The 15,061-nt window shown below is 42.1% G+C and overlaps 1 long non-coding RNA gene across 1 annotated transcript; it reads right to left on the bottom strand.

Moving 5' to 3' along the window:
* Window positions 1-3,054: 3,054 nt before the first annotated feature.
* On the bottom strand, window positions 3,055-13,278 carry LOC116585560. The gene is made up of 5 exons (XR_004283691.1): window positions 13,246-13,278; window positions 12,973-13,009; window positions 11,913-12,085; window positions 7,869-8,052; window positions 3,055-3,094 (listed from the first exon to the last, which is right to left on the bottom strand). It is a non-coding gene; the product is annotated as an uncharacterized LOC116585560 (long non-coding RNA).
* Window positions 13,279-15,061: the final 1,783 nt, after the last annotated feature.

Genomic DNA, 15,061 nt, shown 5'->3' with positions numbered 1-15,061 from the left:
AAGAAAAAAAATTCAACTCATAGAAACATGGGGCTTAGAATGTTGGTTACCAGGAGTTGGGGAGGTGGAGGACATGGTCAAATGGTACAAAGTTGCAATTATGTAGGATAAATACACCCAGAGATCTCATGTACACACATGATGAATACAGTTAATAAAACTGCACTGGACATGGGAAATACACTAAGGGAGTAGATTTCAACACCAAAAAAACTGGTAACTGTGTGAGGAGATACACCCATTAACTTGACAGTAGTAATCTTTTCACCATGTATATCACATTATACACTTTAAATATACAGGGTTTATTTTAAAAAGAGAATAATGTGGAAGTCAAAGTGGAAACTCACCTGTCCAGCATGGTGAGACAGAGAGGGGGTGAATTTCAAGGAAACCTTCGATTCTCTTTCCCTCTGCAGAACCAGTAAGGACATGGGCCGTTTGGGTGGCTCAGTCATTAAGCGTCTCCCTTCAGCTCAGGTCATGATCCCAGGGTCCTGGGATCTAGTCCCGCATGGGGCTCTCTGCTCAGTGGGAAGCCTGCTTCTCCTTCTCCCACTCCCCTGCTGTGTTCCCTCTCTCACTGTCTCTCTCTCTGTCATATAAATAAATAAAATCTTTTTAAAAAGGAAGAAAAGAAAAAGAAACCAGTAAGGGCTCATTGCAGCAAGCACATGATAAGCTGGATAAAAATGGAGTGGGTGACGCCATCAGGGTCCCAGAAAGCAAAGAAAGGTGGGTCACAGAAGAGTGAGCAGACGCACAAATAAGGAAGTCAACAAACAACTGGAAGAGCACCATTCTGAGGAAGTGTGAGCACAAGGATTCTCCCCAACACACATTCTTTTTCTGCAGGCATCTTCAGCCACAGGTACCAGCTAACACACCTGGGATCACTAGCGTGGCCTCACAGAAAACAGCAGAGGGCAAGGCTGGCTGGTTTTATGCACCAAGAGCTGAGTTGGTGTGTCTAATTCTTTTTTTTTTTTTTAAAGATTTTATTTATTTAGGGGCGCCTGGGTGGTTCAGTGGGTTAAGCCCCTGCTTCGGCTCAGGTCATGATCTTAGGGTCCTGGGATCGAGCCCCACATCGGGCTCTCTGCTCAGCGGGGAGCCTGCTTCCTCCTCTCTCTCTGCCTGCCTCTCCATCTACTTGTGATCTCTCTCTGTCAAATAAATAAATAAATAATCTTAAAAAAAAAAAAGATTTTATTTATTTATTTAACAGACAGAGATCACAAGTAGGTGGAGAGGCAGGGAGGGTCGGGGGTGGGGGGAAGCAGACTCCCTGCTGAGCAGAGAGCCCGGTGTCAGAGACCCTGAGATCATGTCCTGAGCCAAAGGCAGAGGTTTTCACCTACTGAGCCACCCATGCGCCCACAGTTGGTGTGTTTAAAACCACTGTTAATATAGATCCGAGGTCACAGATGCCACCCCATTTATCTAATATTTGCAGATTGTTGGGTAAGAAAGTTTATTTCCCACCTTAATACATTCTATGAGGCTAATTACATCGGTCACTTGCAAAATTCTATCCTACCTCCAGTGTTAAGCAAAACTACAGGGGTGTTCATACTGTCTGAGGTTTAGTAATGCTGAAGAAAGATCAATACAGAAACAGTCCTAACCACACTGCATAAACAGACACTCCCCAAGCAATTTGTTCAGACTCCACAGTGTGTGTGTGTGTGCGGGGGGGGGGGGGGGGGGGGGTAATGTTTCCAGTCTCCACAGAACACTTTCATTTAGTATTTTCTGAACCAAATTCAGACAGCAAATTACACATAAGTCAACTCCATTACAGAGCTGAGATCTAGAGACCGAGGAGGACGGGGAGGGCAAAGGGAATAGCAATGCTTAAGCAAAAGAATTGTGCTCCCGCCTTCAGGTATAGAAGTAAGTCCTTAGTTTAGAAATAACGTTACCATGTATCTGAGAAGGGATCTTTTACTTAGTAAGTAGCAAGCACAGTCAGCAGAACAATCTCTGAACTGGGAATTGGAAGATCCGCTCATCAACTGTGTCATTTGGGAGAAGGGGCTCAGCCTACTTGAGCCTTGTTTTCCTCCTTTGTAGGATAAAGATGATTCTACCTCCCTGTATATGTCATATTGAGCTATTATCATCAACTGAGATCACGTATATGAACATGTTTGGAGAGCTATAAATTATAATTGATATTTTGCTGTTTTTGCAATATAGTCCATGCCCATGATTACACTCAATTATGAAACTGCCACAAATATACAAGTTATTATTTTACACAGTCTTTGACATCGTGAATATAAGTCATGGCATGATTCAATATATTCCATGTGATTGGCAAATAAGCCCCCCAACATAGGGGATACAGTCATTTAGGCTGCATTTAAAGAAAACTGTATTTTGAGGTAGCACTTTTTTTTTTCCCTCTTCAAAGAAGACATCCAAAATGGCCTTAGGAATGCACTAAGCAAGGAATAAATAGAGGTAAGAGAGTAAAATTGTTTCAGATTTATACTTCATAGAACTCTAATGTCATGTAGTGAAATCCTAAGCAGTGAATATATTTTCTCGAGCTATCTACACTGCTATAAAGACACAGTGAAATATATCTTTATCTTGTTTGATAGCACTTGGTAAATATTGTTCACTTAACAGACGTTATAAATTACTCACTGCCAACGAGGAAAAAGAAAGTCAGCCTTTACAACTATGAAGTGATCAAAAGGCTATATTTAAAAACTTGGAGGCCATAGTCATAAAATGTGATTTAACTGAAGATTTTATGGTATGCTCATGAACAAGTAAATCAGACTCTTCAGTGTTTATCTCCGATAACTGCTGGTTTCACAAACCATCACCCATGAAGGAGATGCTATCATTAACTCCTAATACAGAGATTCTATGAACAGCCCACAGGTAATAAAAATGATAACGCCTTTCATGTCAGTGAAGGGGCACTCTTTTTAACATTCTTTCCTTGATCAATTATCAGATCTGAATTTTTTTAAGTCATCTCCACACCCAACATGGGGCTCGAACTCACGACCCCAAGATCCAGAGTCATGCGCTCCACCAACTGAGCAAGCCAGGTGCCCCACAGACCAGAAACCTGGAAGGAAAAAAAAAGGGACAATACCTGGAGTATTATGGATTTTTTAAAGGTAAACATTGTTTATATAAGAAGAATTAATTTTCAAAAAGAAATTGTCAAAACGTATTCATGGAACCAAAGTACTAATCATCTCCTTAGGACTCTGCTAAGAAATAAAACTACGTGAGTTGTCTAAGGAATATTCTAAAATAAGCATTGGCAAACTTCTTCCATAAAGGGCCAGAGAATAAATAGTTTAGGCTTTGCGGATCATACTGTCTCTGTTGCAGATCCTCAGCTCTGCCCAATAGCTCAGAAGCAGCCCTAGACAATATGTAAGTGAATAAGTATGGCTATGTTCCAACAAAACTTTCTTTATGGATGCTGAAACTGGAACATCATAGACTATTTACGTGGCACAAAATGTTTTGGTTTGGTGTTGATTCACCACTGAACTGTGTTAAAAGCCATTCTTTGTTCTCGTGCTACATGAAAACAGGTATCATACAGGATTTGACCTGAGGCTATCGGCTGCCAACCCCCAACCTAAGATACCATGGATAGTATCCCCCTAATAGACAAAGGTCATTTTCTTCCTGACGTCTGCAGGTTTCACTCCATTTATCTGATTTTTGGAAGGTTAAGAAAGGAAAACCTATGCCCTACTTCTAGTATAAACTCTGACTTCTGGACTCATCATTGAAACTGACTTACCCTATCTCGTCAAAGTGTGAAAAAAAGAAAAAGTACAGGAACAGAAAAATGCCATCACCCCAAAACCTCTCCATGCTGTCCTTTTATATCCTCACAGGCTCTCCATCCCAACACACACACACACCACTATCCTGTCCTCTATCACTAGAATGCTGTCTTTTTGAGAATGTCAAAGAAATGAAATCATACAGTCGGTAACTTTTTGAGATGTGCTTTTTTTCACCAAGCGAAACATCTTTGAAATCGATCCAAGTTCTTGGGTGCATCAACCATTTCTTCCTGTTTATTGCTGAGATATTCAGGGTTCCATTATAGGAACGCACCATGGTGCGGTTACCCATTCACCCAATGAAGGACATTTGGGTTGTTTCCAGTTATTAGCGATTACAAAGAGAGCTTCTATAAATATTCATGTATACGTTCTCGTGTGAACAAGCAGTTTCCAGTTCACTTGAGAAATAAGCCAAGAAAAGGATTTCTGGGTATGTTCAACTCTAAAAGGAGCTTCCCAACCATTTTCCACTCTACTTACTTCACATCCTCATGAGGACTTGAGTTCATCAGTATTTTTCTTTAGTTCAGTCCTGCAACAGGTATGCCATGACTTCACTTTGTCTCCGCAAAGGTTCATGATGTTGGATATCTCTTCCTATGTTTGCTTCCCACCCACATTTACTCCTCAGTGTAGTGTCTGTTCCACTCTCGGACCCACTTTTAAGCTGGGTTGTTTGTTTTCTTACTGTTGGGTTTGGAGTGTTCTTTATATACTCTGTACAAGCTGTTCACTGGGTATGTGATTTGAAAATACTTCCTCCCAGTCTGTAGCCTGTCTTTTCATTCTCTTAACACTTTTTATTTATAAAACAAGCATTTTTAAGTTTGATCAATTCCAATTTATCCTCTTTTTTTTTAATTTTATGGATCTGTTTCTGACATCATATCTTAAGAACCTCATCTAAATCACGTCCTAAAGATTTCTAATGTTTTCTTTGAAACATGGTATGGTTTTATATTTTGCACTTACCCATTCTGTGTCAACTTTTTAATAAAATGTGTAGTTTCAATTAAAAGTATTTTTGGTTTTGGTTTTTGCATACAGAGGTCCAACACCAAGATCCCACTTTCTGTTGACTTGCTTTGGCCCCTCTGTCAAAGAAATATTAGCCATATTTGTATAAATGTCTACTGTTGGACTTTCTGTTTTGTTCCATTAGTCTATCCCTTCATAAATACCACGCTATCTTTATACTGAAGCTTTAGCGTAAGCCTTAAAATCGGGTCACAGGATTTTTTTCCACTATAGCTCCCCAAGACTCTCTTCTTTTTTGTTTTCTTCCCTTTTTTCTCTATTTATTTGAGAGAGAGAGAACGCAGGGGGGACACAGAGAGAGAAGGAGAAGGAACTCAAGGAGACACTGTGCTGAGTGTGAAGTGTGATGTGGGACCTCGATCTCACAACCCTGCAAGCATGACCTGAGCTGAAACCAAGAGGCAGATGGTTAACCGACTGAGCCTTGCAGGAAGGCTTTTTTCGTTTCTAAGTAGCATTTCTCTCTGTTGTCCCCAGGGGATAATTTTCTCTACCTTCCCCACTGTTCTTCTCCCCGCCCTCTCCATTCTGCTACAGTTCCAACATGTTTTCACCTTTGGTTACTGTTATTTTTCAGTTTTAAATTTTCACTTGGTTCTTAACTGTACCTTCTACTTGCTCAGACTTTCTACATGTTCGTTCCTTTGGAGAGTCTTCACCCTTCCTTACTGGAGCATTTTTCTAACAGCTACCTCAACGTTGATGTGGATAATTTCATCATCTGAGTCACCCAGGCATCGGCATCTTTTGATCATCTGTTCCCACGTGAGCCGAGATTTTCCTGTTTCTATGCCAAGTGATCTTGACTATGATAAGACTGTCTCTTACTTAAATCCCAGGGAAAATGTCAACGTTTTGGTTTTAGGCAGCAAACAACTTGGGGGGATTCAAGCCTCGAATTTAATCAGACTTCCTTAGGCAGCTCCATTCTCAAAGCGTCTGGGATGCTCTTCAGATCTTCATGTCTGCCATGCAGTGACCCATCTGGGTCCTGGGCGGTGGTCTGTTCCATAATTCAGTTTGTAAAATTTACGGCTCAAGGTCAGGTACTCCCATGAGTAGCTTGGGAATGATCCCAGGAGTTCACAACTTCCTGGAGCCACTTTCGCAAATGCCTCCCTCTCCAAAATCTATTGGGTTCTCTGGGGTGCACTGAAGAGCCCCCTCTGTATCCATGTATCACAAAACTGCAGCTTTGTTTACCCTGCTCTAGACTTCTGGATACCGTCACAGTCACATCGGGGCCAAGCAGCAGGAAGACAGAGAGAGGCAGAAAACCACTGAGGTCTTTGTTCCACCCTCCTGATGCCACAGGAGTGGGGCTCCCCTCAGAGGTCCCCTGGGAGGGGGAGGTCAGAAGCTCCCTGTTTGGAACTCTCCTGGACTTGGCCTCATGCATCTCTCCACTCAGGTGACTGTGATCTTTCACTGTAATAAAACAGAACGGTGGCTCTAACAGATGTCTGTGAGTTCTTGAATGAGGACCCAGTTGTTCCCTTAACTACCTCCATTTTGATCTTGGTCTGTACTTACTAACAGATTATGTCCTTCCTTCCAGCTTATCTTTTTTTTTTTTTTAAAGATTTTATTTATTTATTTGACAGAGAGAGATCACAAGTAGGCAGAGAGAGAGAGAGGAGGAAGCAGGCTCCCTGCTGAGCGGAGAGCCCGATGCGGGGCTCGATCCCAGGACCCTGAGATCATGACCTGATCATCAGATGATCAAAAGATGCCGATGCTTAACCCACTGAGCCACCCAGGTGCCCCTTTCCAGCTTATCTTTTAACTCAGGCAAAACACCCAACAGGCAAAGCATGCCACGATGGGGACCAAAGCTAATCCCTCAAGCAATAAGGGCCGCCATGACACCTATGATGCACCACGTAACTGACCCCCCAAGACAATTATTGACCTGACCTTTACTACCTAGCTGCACAGACCACCCATCTTTGTCCCATATTTTCCTTATAAAAACCTAGAGGTATTTTCCACTCTGGACATAATTCTTGGGACACTACTCCTCTGTCTTCCTGGCGTTGGCTTCACTGAAATAAATACCTCACTTGTTTCACCCACCACTGTGTCTCTCCGCCGCTGGATTTACGAGTGGTAAGTGGCCCAACCTGGTCCATATGGGACCCCTGGAACTTAGGTACTCTTGGGCCCTTACAATCTGGATGGTGTCAGAAGGGAGGGTGGTCTTATAGACTGTTCCCTAACTGCTCATTCTGTATCCTTTATTTGGATGTATTAAAACTGGGGTAGGCCAGAGAAGGCATGGTTTTTGAATACAGCTCGTGAAACTATCCAGGCTTCCTCAAGACTCTGGCATAATCCCAGAACCAGAGAAAGAAGGCGTAATTGAAAAGCCTTCCTGGAGAATCCTGATCTGCTCCTGAATTTAAAACCACTTCCATTGAGAATTCTTGGTATTTTCTAAATATGTAACAAAACAGGAGATGGCCGGGAGTTGGACAGAGCTTGTAAGCCGATTGCTTTATCACTGTCCTGTTTAGAAGCCTTCCCTGGCCTGCCATTACCCAAGTAATAAATCAAATAAGCCTCACATTCTATATTCTTGGCAATTGAACCCCAAACCAGCTTTATTTTCTTCCACACCATCCCAGTGGGTCCTATCCCAAACTCTGATTTAATGGTCTAGGGTGGGGTTCTAGGACCAATATATTTCGAAAGCCTCCCAAATGATTCTACTATGGATCCAGGAGAGATAAGCTCCATTAGGATGTTTTGTTTTATAGCCAAATAGATCACCACTGGGATGCCTGGGTGGCTCAGGTCATGATCTCAGGGTCCTGGGATCTAGTCCCACATCAAGATCCCTGCTCGGTGCAGAGTCTGCTTCTCCCTCTCCTTCCCATTCTTGCTCTCTGTTGCTATTTCCATCTCTCTGTCAAACAAATAAATAAAATATTTTTAAAAATTGATTACTATTTATTACATAAACCTAGGATAACACCCTATTTTTACCTCCAGAAATCCACACGTTCTTGAAGGTCCAGCGCAAATGGCAAACTTTCCAGGAAGCCTTCCCAGATCTCACTAGACCACAATCAATGTCTGCTTCTCCCCCAACGTCCGGTTCTCCCCCGTGCTTTGGGTGCACCACTCCATAAGACGTTTCCACATTCTGCATTCTAACACACTTCAGAAGCTGCAATAAAAGAACAGTAGGATCCAAATACTAGTTCTGTGAATTACCCTGTGATTTTAATACAATCCTTAATTCCCAAAGATTTAAAATACTTCATCTATAAAATTCAAAAAACAAATGGTTGCCTTACAGTGTTACTCTAAGGTTCAAATGAGATGCTCCCCAACCTTCTTCACATGATAGTACACAGAAAATGTGATTATAACAGCTTACTGGTGTTACCAGAGGCCAAGGGAGTAAGAGCACCTGAGCTCCACGGATCCCAAATGGACCAGGTTTAGATGCTCACCACTAAGAAATTCAGAGGCAGAGAGATAAGTAGTGGTAAACCAAGAAAGGAATTTATTTCCGTGAGGTCAACATTGGGAAGAGAGGACTATGGTGTGCCAAAAACTAGCTCCAAAGGGAAGAAAGTACCTCTAGGTTTATGTAAGGACAATATGGGACAAAGGTCAGGAGGTAAGTACAGGTGCAAAGTGGAGGTCAGGTCTATCACTGTCTTGGGGTCAGTCACGCGGGGTCTTGCTGGCATCATGGCAGTCCTCATTGCTTGAGGGGGGAGATTCAGTTCCCATTATAAGATATTTTGTCTGCCGGGCCTTTTGCCTGAGTGAAGTGGTAAGCTGGAAAGAAGGACTAACCCATTAAAGAGTACAGACTAAGGCAAAAAAAAAAAATGGAGGTAGTTAAGGCAAGAGAGAGAGTATAAGCAGGGGGAGCAGAAGGCAGAGGGAGAGGGAGAAGCAAAATCCCAGCTGAGCAGGGAGCCCGATTCGGGGTTCGATCCCCAGACCCTGGGATCATGACCTGCGCCAAAGGCATACATTTCACCAACTGAGCCACCCAGGTGCCTCTGAATGCTACTAATTTTTAAACATGGTATCACGTCTGATGATTTTCCTTCACAGCCTCTTCGTTTTTTAGCTCGATGATGATAGACCAATTCTGTTTCTCCTACTGAAATTAGAACTATCTGACTTTCGTGATTGTGGTTAGGGAGGCTGAACAGGGAGGAACTGACTCCCAAAGAAATACAAAACTGATAAGCTTTGAGGAAACTGATCTTTTTTTTTTAAATAAAGATATTTATTTATTTATCTATTTATTTATTTATTTATTTGACAGAGAGAGATCACAAGTAGGCTGAGAGGCAGGCAGAGAGAGAGAGGGAAGCAGGCTCCCGCTGAGCAGAGAGCCTGATGCGGAGCTCGATCCTAGGACCCTGAGATCATGACCTGAGCCGGAGGCAGTGGCCCAATCCACTGAGCCACCCAGGCGCCCCGAGGAAACTGATCTTAAATGCAACTGACATAATAAAATAAAGTACTTCTCTGTAACTATGGCTATTTCATGTCACGGTGTGTGCCCATCAACCCCAGAGATAACAATTTCATTTGCTTGGGGCACAACCTGAGGCATTGGGAGTGTTTAAAACTCTCAGATATTCTCACGTGCATCTGAGGTCAAGGACCACTGGACATACAAATTTTGAGTCAGAAACATCATTAGGTAAACTTCAGTTAAAAATTTCGTAAAAGCAGAGTATGTATTTTTCGAGTCCACAGAAATTATCTAATCCCCAGTGCCCCCCAACCCTTTAAAAGATTTGATTTATTTGCTTGACAGAGAGAAAGAGAATGAGAGCAGAAGTAGGGGGTCAGGGGCAGAGGGGGAGGGAGAAGCGGACTCCCAAAATATCTTAAGATCTTAAAATCCCAGCTGAGCAGGGAGCCCACTGCAGGGGCTCGATCCTAGGACCCTGGGATCATGACCTGAGCCGAAGGCAGAGGCTTAACCTGCTGAGCCATCCAGGGGTCTCTCCAAATATTACTATAGAAAGGAAAGTGTAAAAAATAAAACAAATGTTAAAGAAAGAAAAAGTTCCATATAGCCAGGAATGTTTGCAGACCTATTTCTTTCAATTCAAGAAAGCTGAACATCTTGAAGTCTCAAGAATGCTTTCCCCATTTGTTTATGTTTTGGGGTTTCATGGTAAACAGGATTATCTCTTACAGATTTTGCCTCCAATGTTTGGAAACCTGAAAATAGAAAAGAGACTTCTCAGCGATTCTGATTCTAATTAATGAAATCGCTTAATGTAAAGGGGCTTATCTTTATGAATTCATCAGAAATTCTGAAGCTCATAATTAATTCCATTTATAGTTACAAAACTCTAAATGTACTTCCATTGAGTATTTCCACGGAAGATAAGAGGTTCAACTTGCTTACTGGCAAATAACAAAAGAGGCAGTAATCCCAAATGAGGCATTCTGCCTCTGTTCAAAAGCCTGAAATGTGTCTGCGCAGGTCATGTAAACAAAATTTCAGATAGTGTGAAAGAGATAAACCACTGCCCCCCAAACTCATGCAGGCGCACACACACATACACACACCTGTTTCTTCTGCCATGCAACTTGGTAAGTAAATACTTTCGACTCTTCTAGCTTTCATATAATACTGACTGTGCCATTCAAACACATTTCTGAGCCTCAGTTCCCATATCAATAGAAGAAGGGGGCCACAGTATCACAGGTGCTTTGGAAACCCCTGATTAGGATTTCAAGAAACTTCAAGTAAATGAAAGGGAAACCAGCATTTGCTGTGTGCTTGTGTTCACAAGTCAATCATGTGGTTGCAACAGAGAAAAATACAGCTAAGCTAGCTTAGCAAAAACAAATTTTGGGGGGACACCTGGCGTGTTCAGTCAATAGAGCGTGTGACTCTGTTTTTATTTTGTTTTGTTTTGTTTAAGACTTATTTATTTATTTGAGAGAGAGAGAGAGAAAAGAGCGCAGCAGGAGGGGGCAGAGGGGGAGGGAGAGGGAGGCCCCAAGGAGACTCCCCACTGAGCGCAGAGCCCAACATGGTGCTCCATCTCACAACTCTGAGATCATGACCTGATCAGGGTCTCAGCTGACTAAGCCACCCAGGCACCCCAATAGAGCACGTGAATCTTGATCTCGGGATCATGAGTTCCAGCACCACGTTGGGTGCCTACTTAAAAAAAAAAAAAAAAAAAAAGAAAGAAAGAAAGAAAAGAAACAAAGTTTTTGGAAAGTATCAGTAATACCCAAAGGCAGGCATTAGAGAGTAGGATCTTGTAAGGGATGCAGCCCAAGAAGTGGGTGCTCCCGAGCTGCTACAAGTCTCATCAAATTCTAGCTGAAGAAGGCTCTCATTGCTATTTTTCTCTGAACATTGCCTTTATTTATTTATTTATTAAAGCTTTTATTTATTTATTTGACAGACAGAGATCACAAGTAGGCAGAGAGGCAGGCAGGGAGAGAGAAGAGGAAGCAGGCTCCCTGCTGAGCATAGCAGGCTCCAACCCAGGACCCCAGGACCGTGACCTGAGCTGAAGGCAGAAGCTTTAACCCACTGAGCCACCAAGGCACCCCTAAGCATTGCCTTTATTTGTCCTTTCTCTACCCAGTGGTTTTCTTTGCACTAGTAAAAAGTAGCACCAGTGGTGAAAAAGAAGTGAGTACATTCCTGCTGACCACTGACATCTCCCCTCTAGAACTCAAGACCAACTAACAAGAGTCTCTATGTCCCTATGAAAGATGAGAAGCGAGTCTGACTGGTCTAGCTTGGAGCAGCCATCCCCCCATGGTTGAGTCACTAGGGAGGCGAAGTGTTCAGTGGTTCTGACTGGGAGGCAGAGACCTGTTCTTGCCCCACCAACTGTGAGTTCCCAGCACTGTGGCAGAAGGCACGAGAGAGGTCTGTTCTGCCTTCTGCAGGCTAAGCCTGCTCACTCCCTATCTCAATCTTTTCAACAACCTTATACCACAGAGTTCTGTCCTCATTTTGGGGAAAAAAAAAAAAAAAGCTGATGCTTAGAATTTTGAGGGACTCACCCAAGACCACATGGCAAGGAGCAGTTGAGGAGCCCATGTCCTCAGCACTGAGAGATGAGTGTCCTTGCTGCAAGTTACACCATTGAGAGGTATGTGCCATGTATGTTGGTTAACGCAGCAAACGCTTGACGATATTGTAGTCAGCTGATGGTTTTGCTTGGACATTCTAAGCGCTGTAAACAATATTTGGGTCACTGATCTTTTATAAATGAGATGCAACAGTGAGTAGGACAGTAAAAGGTGATAGTTTGCTTTCCTTAGCACACGCCTCCCGGGAACTAACAAATGGTCTGTGTTCAGGAAGAATAGAGATCATTCCGGTCATCTAACACGGCTCTGTGTCAGGCAGAGTGCTAAATGCTTGACCTGCACATCACACTGAGTCCTCCAAAAACATCAATGATGGAACTACTGCTGTTATCCACATTACCCAGATGGGGGGAAAAAACAAACAGATTGAGAGAGACTTGGTAACTTGTTCCAGTCTACCATTCATTACACAGTGGCCCCTCTGGGTTTTAAATCAGGGCCAGCTGGAGGTTCCTAGCTGGTTCAGTCAGAAGAGCACGCAACTCTTGACCTTGGGCTCTTGAGTTCGAGCCCCATGTGGTGGATAGACACCCCATAGCTCTGAACCACTGGGCTCTGCCGACACGTCAGGCATGCAATTATATCATATATACAGCATACATTAAATCTCTACCTAATATTTGGTATATTTTCAAAAACATCAGAAATAACAATTGCCAGGAGTTTCTCATCCCACATTTACTGGCAGTCCATTCCGTACCAAATATTGAGGTAGGTAGTTTATATTTTGATTTTGTTTTATAGACAGACTATAGTTGACTGATTTTCCTTTTTTAACAAGATAGTGATCTGATTTCTTTTGAAAGAACTGACCAATCTTTCAAAGGAAACTTTGTTTTTTATCTTTGTCTCTGATGAGGGGAATTCTGTCCCTTATCAGCAGACGTGCCCAGCGTCCTCGGGAACGAATTCTGAAGGATGATTGCCCAGCCTCCAGCCTACTGCATGGGTATCTCGAATTCTTACTCACCTGGGTTCTCTCTTCAGTAATTCCTCATCTACAGCTCCTTGAGGCACCAGGTAAAGCAGGAAGAAAACAAAGATAGGAACACATTGGTAAAACAACAACAACAACAAAAACAGCTTATATTTGTCACACTTAAAGAAAGTGAAATATAAAACGCTTTACCCATGTGTGCTGTAAGTTAACAAAAACCCGATAAACTGGCATGTATTTAATAAGTATAATTCATTATAAACCCTATGTTTCAGTTCTGTTAAAGGAAAATCAAAGAAGGGGCACCTGGATGGCTCAGTCAGTTGAGTGTCCAACTCTCGATTTTGGCTCAGGTCTTGATCTTGGGCTGGTGAGATCAAGCCCCATGTCAGGCTCCAAGTTCAATGTGGAGTCTGCTTGAGGTTCTCTCTCTCCTTCTGCCCCTCCCGCTCATGCTCTCACTCTGTCTATAATGAACAAATCTTTTTTAAAAAGTCAAATCAAGGAAGAGAAAGTGAGTAACACAATTGAAGGATTATATTAACAAATAAAGAATAAAGCAGAAGAAAAAAGAGAAAAATTCTATTCACAGACACATAGAGACACATTAAAATCTAAAAGAAACAGAGTTCTAGAGGAAAATGAAAAAAGAGAATTTGGGCGGGTAGGGAGAGGAACCAAAGATCTGGTGGTTTCCAATCACTGTGATTCAGAATGTGGTCAGAGGAGCATGAAAACTGCCCAGAGCACCTGTGAAAACACAGACAGTTGACCCTACTGTAAACCTTACACGTCAGACTCACCGAGGGCCTGGACCCACAAATCTGTCATCAAAACCACCTCCTCAGTTTGTTACCAGGCACATGAACACCTAAGAACCACCACCTGAGGATCGCAGGAGTGGCTCTGTGTGCCAAGATGCAAAACTTCAGAGGATTCCTAACCCCAAAGTCAAAACTGATGAATAATATTTTGTACCTTTAAGAAAGATGAGGACCTTGATTTTTTTTTTTTTAAATAGCAAAAGCATGTGAATTCACAACACAAATACTGTATTGCCATCAAATCTGAGAGCATTTCTTTTTGTCATTTTTAAGAAGGAAAATCCCCTTTCCTGGTGGGACAGGGTCAAGCCTTATGTTTCATCTCAACAATTAATACTGCTTGTTTTCTAATCATTGACAAAAGAGAACGTCTGAGAACTTCCTGAATCATGTATGAAATTTTAGAACATATGCCCATTCTTACAAAGAAAATTTTCAGACTGGGTTAATGACTTTCCCCCAAAACAAGAACCACTTCTTAAAGTTAATACAAAGATTTTTTAAAAATCATGTTGCATTTTTGCAACCATAGTCACAAAGCATACCTTGATTAATCCAATTGTCTTCACTGACCAGTCAGCCAAAAATTTCTTCTTCATTGTCTCAAACAGACAGTAAGGTCTGAAAATCAAGCTTTGATGACTGACAAATTTGGATCTGGAGATCAGAAACTGAAGTCAGATAACACCACCCATTTGATTCATCTTCTACAACTTTGTTTCTGCCTACATTCTATGGAGTTGTCAGTTACATCTATAATTTCTTTCTCCTGTAGAGTTCAAACTCCTTCCCTTCATGTCCATGTTTACATCACTGTCTAGAATTTTCTTTTATTTGACACTGGAGGAAATGACTGGTTTTTTAAACCCTCAAATACCAATGGCTAACAGCCCATGCTGCAAAGCCAGCCAATTTCCATGTATGTTTAAAGTTCACAGAGTTTCCATTCTTAATACAGATTTATAAAAGGAAATTTCACCAAATTGTAAATAGCATCATTTATCAAGTTTATTGCTCTGGCAAGTCTGATTTCAGAAGTTACCTGGCTGAATGACTTTTACGTGGCTCCAGTCTTCTGGCAAAAATTCATTTTTTAAAATTTTGGCACAAGGGGAAGGTGTAAGAAATGGTACACATGAAATACATACAGTTCTTGGCATATCAATTATACCTCAGTAAAACAGTTTTTTAAAAAAATAACTAAATAGGGACACCTGGCTGGCTCAGTCAGTTAAGCACCTCATGATTCCAAGGTCTTGGGATCAAGTCCCGCATTGGGCTCCTTGCTCAGCCAGGAG

The sequence above is a fragment of the Mustela erminea genome, chromosome 3 (assembly GCF_009829155.1).
Source record: "Mustela erminea isolate mMusErm1 chromosome 3, mMusErm1.Pri, whole genome shotgun sequence".
Lineage (NCBI taxonomy): Eukaryota > Metazoa > Chordata > Mammalia > Carnivora > Mustelidae > Mustela > Mustela erminea.
The sequence above is the reverse complement of the archived record's forward strand: the minus strand, read 5'-3'. Positions and strand labels throughout refer to the sequence as shown.